Raw genomic sequence first — 9,341 nt, 5'->3', positions numbered from 1 at the left:
GCAGCCTGTTCTAGTGGGAGGTGTCCCTGCCCATGGCAGGGGGGTTGGAACAAGATGATCTTTAAGGTCCCTTCCCTTGCTTGAAAAAGATTTCTGTGCTGCATGAACTTGTGGTGTGCCTGCACGTCCTGTGTAATAACATATTCTGCTTTTGTGGTTAAAGAGCAACTATCCCCAGCTGAAAGGTACTGAATGAGTTCCTGGACAGGCCTATTGATGTACTGCTCCCTTTACCCCAAGACTTTGTTCAGAGCTATTAAAAAGGGAAAAAAAGGCTTGCACAGATAATCAGGGAAAGCTAACATATCTGTCTATTCAAAATCACAAAAGTCACATGAAGATCAATTTAAAATTCTGATTTTTCAGTAGTTAGAACTTGACTTATACTGCTCTGTTCTCCTGCAAGAGAACTGCAATCTCTTTAAAAAAATGTCCATTTTTATCCCTCTTTCTCTCTCTGAAGATGGCAATCATAAAAAGAAATTAAAATAAAAAAGGGGAAAAAGAAGATGACTGTAGTAAAGCAAAATGGTTATTCCTCTCAATATCACCCAACCTGAAGCATGTTAAGAGATATTCAAAAAGTCTAGAGCTGAATGATTTTCTAGATAAATGCTGGAAGCTAGCAATTTCTAGTACTAGACAGTTTTTGTCCATATTTCACATATTTCAGGTTTATTTTCAGTACTACTGTCAAATGGTCCTGAGAAAGACCTATCAAGTTTCATTCCTTCCACGGTCACTATATAACTTTTGAAGTGGTACTGTATGGAAATTAAGGAAATATTCCCAGACACTCTATTCACATGTTTTGTTGATGAATCTATTCCAAAAAAGGTGTCAGTTACATGAGAATGTTAAGCAAATACAAACCCATTTATATATAAATATAAAAGGATATAAAAGACACTTACTTTTCTTTTTCCCAGAGTTTATTGAATAGTCAGGAAAATAATGCATACCTTTATTTATCCTGACATTTCTTGACAGTTTGCAGTACAAATCCTAATCTATATTAGAAATAATCACCTCTCTAACTATCATGAAAGTTTTTAGCTGAAGGTCAGACTCATATGTGTATACTCCGTTTTAATATCATCTGATTCAACAAACAATCCTATTGATTTCACGAGGATGGTTCTGTTAGAGAAAGCAGAACTTCACCGCAGTAAGCAGAGGAAAGGTAAAAAGACATTTTCTTTAAAATCACAACAGAGAGGCAAGATGAAAATCAGTATGGAGTCCTGTAGCTGAGCGAATAGCATGACACTATTTGCCTCGAGTTAAATGAGCGCTAGACTTGTCCATTCTTGGGGAATATTACAAATATATTTTGGTACCAAGGTAATATGAAATGCTCAGCTTGAAAATAGATATTCTTCCTTCACAGGAACTGAAGAGCTAATCTCGGGGTTTTGTCATGTGAGTAGGAGCGTTGTCATTTGAAATTAAATGAGGCTTTTGAGCACTGGAGTTTTAATGCTTCTTTGATGCACAGATACAAGCAAAACTGTCTTAGACAAGTAAAAACTATCACCAAGTTATTTTAGTTGCATCTTCCTTGAGTCAGAATTCAGTGCCTCAGAGCAGATCCAACATTAAGTCTTCTATATAATATCTCAAAAGATTTATTAGAAGCAACCTGGCCTTTTTTGGTAGTGTTTGGGAGATCAGCATTGCGTCAACCCAGAACATATTTAGTTTCGTATGTCATACTTTAAAAAAACTTTGTAAATGGTAGTTCCTAGATCTAGACTGATTAGATGTATTCTGGGTGCTTAATGGTATACAACGCATAGAGAGACACAGCATACAGTTATAAAGATGTTGTGCATGTGGGCACATGCCTGGTTATATAAGAGGTTGTGGTTTTATATCTACTAACCTCAGAAACTGTGATATCCAATGGATTGATTTTGTGCAGTTTCTGATCATCTCTTCTTTAAATAAGGCCAACTTTGCTTAGCCAGACGTTTAGTTGATTGGCAGACTCCTCCATACCTGACAGTACTGAACTGTCTTTGAGTGAAAGTCCCAGTTTTCTCCATATGCATCCGTATCGCTCTCTTAATTCCCCATTGAATAGCAGCACAGCAGATGTTCACGTGAAGGCTAATGTCCACTTCAAGGAAAGGGATAACAATTTTCCAACTTTCCTTTCTGCTTGATTTCTGGTCATACAGAATATATCATGCATGAACAGTGCTCTCTCTCAGCTGGGACTTTATGGAGAAACAGGGCCCTGAATACGGATGTCCTAACTTCCAGTCCCATTACAAAACGCAATATACCTTCATGGCAGGTCAAACTGTACCTCAGTTATATCCATTCAAGCCCTGAGAGCTGAGAGATGAATTTGGCCAGGTATCTGTATCTGTGCCTTCCTTCAAAAGACAGCAGCACTATGAAGAAGTTAGTCATCTAGGGTGCCAAAATTTGCTGCTCCAGGAACGAACATTTCCACACAGGAGCAGATAAAAATAAAAACAACTTAAAAAAATTCAATTAGATTAACAGAGACAAGTATGTGCTTGCCCAGCCATTCCCGAGCAACAATTTATTCCTAGGGTGGTGTGAGAGACTCAAGCCAGCGGTCAGCAAGCTGACAAATCTGTCAGCTTTGCTGGGTGGCTGTCAGTCAAACCAGGTGCCTGCTGTGTGTTGTGGCGCTCCTTGTATTAACACCCTGCTGAGATAATTCTTTTTTATCCTTTTTTTTTGCCACCAAGAGGGTCTGCCACCACACTGCTGTTTTTCATCTTGTTAATTGAGTCATTTATTTCGTTAAAAGGTGAAACTTTATCAGGGTTTATGTGCCAAATGTGAGAAGGCATATTTAATGATACATCAAATGTTAGAATCATGCAAGTGCCTCTGTGTATGCTCTTTAAAATGCTGAGAGGCGAGGTAGTTCTTGTAAATTAAAATCACCTGATATTAACTAAAAATAGGCATTTTGTTCCCAGGCAACAATGCAAATACACTCTACATATGTGTGTATGTGTTTGTTACTAAATATATAAAGCACATGGATATTTATATTTAATTTTCAATCAGTAGATTCATTCATATTCGAAAGCAGATAACTGGAGGGATAAACAATACAAGAGCAGAATTCAAAATTATGTAAAAAAAAGTAAATAATTTCTAGGGTGGTTGCTAAAAATAATGTTTGAAAAAAACTTTCCAGCTTCTTCAAAGAAGATTTCCCTATCACTGATTACCACCACTCTTCCCGGGGTAATTTGTTCATTTTCATTTTCTAGGTATTTCTGAAGCAGCTAAGTTGGGGGTTTTTTTTGTACCCTTGTTAGGAATACCATTTAATTGGTTAATTAGAGTCTGGGCAAGCCTCCAATGAAATTGATGAGAATCTCTCTGCTGCCATCAATGGCTGTTGACTCATACCTCCAGGTCTGCTTTTACAAGGGAATGAGTCTGGAGTCTTCAAAGAAACCTAAACTCTACTGAGAACGAATGGGATTTGAACCTCTATCCTCCTCAGACATCCAAGAAATCAGTGCGGGTTCATTACGAGATAGATGGATTTCATAAACTCAAATCCATCCTCCCAGGTACGAAATGACAGAAAGTGTCCAGGAAAATGGACTACTGGGATGTCGGGAAGGCTGGTTGGTGCAACTATCAACTTCTACGTAACAGTCAAATTGGTAGCTGATGCTAGTGAAAACTATGTTCTGTCATCTTCTTCTTGACTTTTACCTTTTAGCAAAACTAGAGGAGATTGCGAACACCAGCAGACCATGCCTTTCTCTTTAAAAGAGCTGTGTCATTTGCAAAAAGAAGTGTTGATTCAGTAATTTTTTTTTAAACAACCCAAATTACTTAATCCCATTAGCAAGCAAAAATTGCAAAAAGTCTGTCTTTGGTAACTGGGTTTCTTTCCCCTGGAATCCACTGCTGAGTGCTGCCTTCCCATTTGGGGTTAGCCACCCCTCCCCCGGTTCCTGTCCCCCTCGTGACTGCCAAGCTCTCATTAGTTTAGGAGGACTAATACCATCTGTGTCTGAAAGACATACACCCACGTGGTTTATTTAGTCAGCAGCTACCAAATTCGCCCTGCCTTTCAAGGCTGGGAGTAGGTGAGCGGATCTAAGATCAGGCCACTAAGATCAGGCTGGTGTTTCTGAACCCAACTAAACGTGTGGGTAGGTTGTGTAAGTAAGAGGTGCCTCACTATGATTTCAGCATTAGTCACTGTGCTCATTTATTGCTTGAAAATGTTCTAGTCCAGCTGAGTAGTTCTCATTCATGCCGCAGAATTAGTTTGAAAAAATGTACCGGAACACTTTCCACCTCTCTCACCTAACATCCTTGTTCTTTCATCACTTCATCCCACAGATACCAGAAAGTGTATGATCATTTAGATAAATCTTTGGTTTCATTGCAATAGCCATCAAGCATATTCACTATGAAGAAAAGCACTGTGTTATCTGCTTATGTTTCTTCAAAATAGTTGAACCACAGTTCAACTTTTGAATGGCAACTTCTTTCTCAATAAACCCACTCCTGTGTGGGTTCACAGTCCTAGCTCCTCTGTGAGTGACAAAAATAAATGTTCACTGGTTTTTAGACCCAAACAAGTTCTGGGAGAATAAACCAAAGTCTAGGAACGGATGTTACAGCACCAGGACTTCTAAGAGGTGATAATTTTAACGAATCAGTGACTTCGTTGACCTGTTTCCTACTTCTAGTAGGAAAGTTTCAACTACTGGGCCAGAGTTGCCTTAACTTCAGCAGCCCATGTGTTGTTTCCATGTGGCTGATGTGGTAATAGCTCTCTGGTGTTCTGTGATCACCAGTCCACCTCCTGGAGAAGGCATGTCTCCAGCCCTTATTGTTTTCCTTCACAAGAATGTGCTGCTATCAGGTGTCACTGTGGCAAGAGAAGGACTTTGGGTCACACTTGCTGCCCCAATGTCCATTGCCTGTTGCTTCCTGACAATTGGCTTGGTGGAGGCATTTATGGTGGGGCCATTCTGTTGGAGGTGGCTCTTGTTTCACAGTTTTGAACAATATGTAGCACCCAAACGTGGACAAAGTTCAGATGAACAATACCATTGGGGTTTGCCAAGTCAGAAATCTTTTTAACCGTCTGTCATTACAACCATATTTAAACCAAAATAGTACAATCTCACATAAAAGGTACACAATAACATTTCTATTGCCTCATGATGATCAGAATTATTTTTCTATTTGTCTAGATATACTAATGAAACAGTTTTGTCTTCTTACCAAAGTTGTTGTTCTTATTGCATCTGGGAGACAACTACAGATCATAGAATCATTTGGGCTTAGGTAGTATTTCCTACGCAGTGCCATCACCCTTCTCTTTGTCTATTATCCTCTTACTTACATGCATCGTCCGGGACTCAGTTTCTCCCCCACCTTCACTATTTCTAATAGTGACCCTGTCCCTCCTCCCAGATCCTGGGACTTTCAAAGAAAAGTGTTTGTCAAACAGAGATTATTGGGCTCAGCAGAAACATGAATAAGGGAGGCTGCAACAGTCTAAGGCTCTCTGAAAACAAGCCCTGAACATCTCTAAAACCTGATGATTTTCCTTTTTACGCAGAGCAGAAACTGTTATCCAAGAGCTCATGCTCTGTTGTGTTAATTTCTGAAAATTAGAGATGGTTGGGAAATTCGTTTCTATCCCGCAACACCTTATAACATACAACAAAAATACTGGGTTTCCTTTCATTGAAATTATTCAGGATTGAAATTTTTCCACTGCCTCAACTCAGAAATTCTATCGTTGTTTCTTGTAATTGAGAAGGAGTTGGCAAATGAAAGCAAGGTGTAATTTTTTTACCCCCAGAAGTTTGCACATTATGTAGTCATTAGTTGAAAAATTAAAAATCATCCCAGAAGTAAGGACTGGAACTATTTTTTATTTAGAGGAGTTTGTTTTCTCTGTAAACATCTTAAACCCACACTATTAGGAAAGTATATAAACCAAAGTGTTCAGCTGGGAAACTTATTTTCAAAATAGAAATCTTTTGTCTTATTTACTGTGTTTACCAATTTCCAAATGAATATGATAAGGCAAAATTGGATTCAAATCTGTACTTCATCAAGTAGTGACCAGAAGGGATGGTGCTGATTTATACCCCAGATCCTTTCTCCTAACCTTTTGCTTGTGATTAATACCCTGCTAAGGTTAGGTCGATTTCTTTTCTTCCATCCTGTCTGTATCAAGCTTACCACAGCTTACACACTGTAATAAGATAAAACCAGCTTAGGTAAGTAAAGCCATAATCTGACAAAAAGCTGGGCCTGGAGGCCTTTTTCTTAGATTTGGGTCATGATCATGGTCCCACTTACTACTGGCCCATCAGGCAAAAACTAATGATTGTAAAATTGCCATTAGTTACCAGGGTGGCCTCGGGCCGTAAGTTCTCAGCTAATTTTGAACTCTGCTGATAGATTCCTGGGCTTTGTGTCTGAAGATCAGCAGTTAGCTTTCTGTTAAAGGCAAACTTCACACTAAAGCTACTGCCAGAGTAGTATTAAATTATCCTTGTCATCCAATACGTAAAGCTTGGGTGATAATGAAGCATAAAGTTCAAAGGGAAACACTTGCACTAAGAAAGTGAAAAAGAGCTTGTCCATTGTACCTGCACCAATTGCCATGTCGACTAGTTATGAAGAAATCAACTTAATTTCCACTGTGGAGTCTTTTAAACATATTCTCTACATTTGGCCCTAGAGATGGGGGACATACAGCAGAACAAAGTGTTACCCTGAATCTAGTTGCTCTACTTTGTGAGAAGAAAAAAAGTGAGATCAATGCCAGTACCTCACACAGTCAGAAAACAAATATTGCTACTGTTTGGAAATGGAAGAACATTCAGAGCATGCTGAAGTCAACATACAGGCATTTATTTCACAGGGCTTGGAATTATATATTATGGTGATGTGACAAATCCTGTTTTCTAAATGTTAGCTATTACAAAGAATTACGGACGTTTTCATTGCAAATTTTACCTTTACTTTACCTCAGATAGATGTGTGATCTCTCTAGCTCACGTTTCCCTCATCATTATAAAATTCAGTGGTCTCCTTCAAAAGGTCCGCATTTGTATGTGTTTTCACATGCAGAAATGCTCTTCCAGGATGGTCTTCATTGCTCAGTGCCATGCTATGCAGAAAGACTCAGCTAATTTGAAATGAGTTAACTGGGTTAACCTCTGTGACCACAGCACCACTATGGGTAAATTACAACCAGTAACATAGACTTGTTGCAAGAGCATCACACATCTGTAATAGCTGTCGTCTCCTTCTGGAGGTCTTGCAAGGAAATCTGGTGTCCCAGACACCACATTAATATAACTGTGGGTAAATTGATGATCACTTTTCTTGAGTAACATGTTTCATTGTCTTTCCTCCTCTAATTACTTCTTCTCCTCTTCATTATTTTTCCCTTCTTCTCTCTGTATTACAGTAATCCTTTGACATCACAGTGAGGATCCAAGGACCCAAAAAGCTGTATAAACAGACAATAAATAACTAAACAGGTATTTCCCCAGGGATAGAAGAGAGGAAAAGTGCCCTTAGACAAAACTCTTGCTTTCTTTACATTGTGTCATATTTCATAACCTATAAAGAGGAAGCACATAATGTGTGCTGGTTCAGGACCTGGGTTCATCTCTCTTGATGGTAATTTGCAAAATTCATTGATCAATAAAGTCCTCCTACTGAACTTAGGCATTTGGCAAGGAATGAGTTATGGATCCTCTAGCATGGTTGATTAGCACCTTAACCAAAACTCTCTGTCAGGCAAGGAAATGTTAAAGCAATATTTTTCAATGAGATGTCAAGGTGGTTTCTACTGGAGGTTTCTGAAACAATAAAGCAGAAATAGAAAGGTGTTAAGTATGCATCTAAAGGTTTTCTTATTTATTTGCTCCTTTAGTAATTTTTTGTGCAATTGGTATTGTATTTTTGCTGGAAAAACATGACAGATTTTAAAAACATTTTTCATAGCAATGGCTTATTCCTCCCTGCAACCCTTTTTCCTTTTTTTCCTCTCCACAATCTTCATCTGAAGAAAGAAAAACAGAAAAAAGTGATAAACAAAGTGGGAAGGGAAGGAGAAAGAGAAATCCCCAGTCCCCTAAAATACTAATACCGAACTGACGAAAATGCCTTTCATTGCTCCATTTCATACTCCTTCTGTACTCCAAAAGAAACAGAAAATCTTCCCTCAATTTTTTTTTAAGGCCATTTCAGTTTTTAAAAGCTTCTATAAAAACATTTATAACACCTCTGTTTGCATGCAGAATTTTAACGAGATGTATTTTAGTCTGTTCATCATTCCAATTTTTGATGTAAAATCCCATTTTTGCTCAGGAATAAGTAGTGAGCTATATAACTTCCCCGTTTCCATAAATCTACTTTTTAAAATGTTTGGGCAGAACACTAAACATTCCTGAAATTCCTAGTACCCTTTTCTGTTCCACTAATGCTAGGGTAGCATCAGGTTCTTTAAAATGATTTTGGAACTGCACTCATACATCATAGCTTCTTCATTTGTTTACACTGTAATGGAGTTTCCAAAGTTTTATGTCAGTTTTGCAAAGGATTTTTGTCAACTTGTAAAACAGAGATGCTACACAAATTCCTACTACTGCTCTCTGTCTTACGTAGGCGGGGAGTACGTTGGAATTAATTGAAAGTGGTATGGGACCCAATGTGGTGAGATTGTATTGACAGCTTAATGTTCCATGGTGTTTATCCAAAATGGACTGAAGGGGTGAAACCCTGAACTATTTGGTGCTGCCCACCCTCCCCTACACCCATAAGGTTTCTTGCATGGCTCTCCCTGCGCGGACAAGTACAGGTAAGACAAACACCAGTTCAGACCTCTTTGCAAGCACAAATGCAACAGCAGTTCTGTTGATCAGCTCATGGGCACAACTAACATTATTTCATTAAATGTGTTCTCCTTCTAAGAGAATTTAAACAATTTCTGAAAGCTCCACAAATATCTCATGAACACCGTGTCACACATTGCCTTGTTTGATTTATTGGTCTTTTACGCGTTAACTTTGATCCCGTTTTTAAAACCAGCTTTTACATCAATGCATCTTCACAGTTAGCAAATGATAGATTAGATAAAACACAATGATACTAATACATTAGGTTTGCAAGGATGACAGTTATCATTTATCTGTGGGCTTACAGTTATTCCTTATGGTAGGTTCTACACAAAAATGCATTATTTCCAAAAGACTTCAGAATTTCTGCAACATTTTAATGAATTTTACGTCCTGGAATTTTGTTCTTTATTAAGGCTGGTAACATTGAACTCTATG

Source organism: Chroicocephalus ridibundus, chromosome 4 (assembly GCF_963924245.1).
Source record: "Chroicocephalus ridibundus chromosome 4, bChrRid1.1, whole genome shotgun sequence".
In the NCBI taxonomy this organism is placed as follows: Eukaryota; Metazoa; Chordata; class Aves; order Charadriiformes; family Laridae; genus Chroicocephalus; species Chroicocephalus ridibundus.
Note: the sequence above shows the minus strand (reverse complement) of the source record.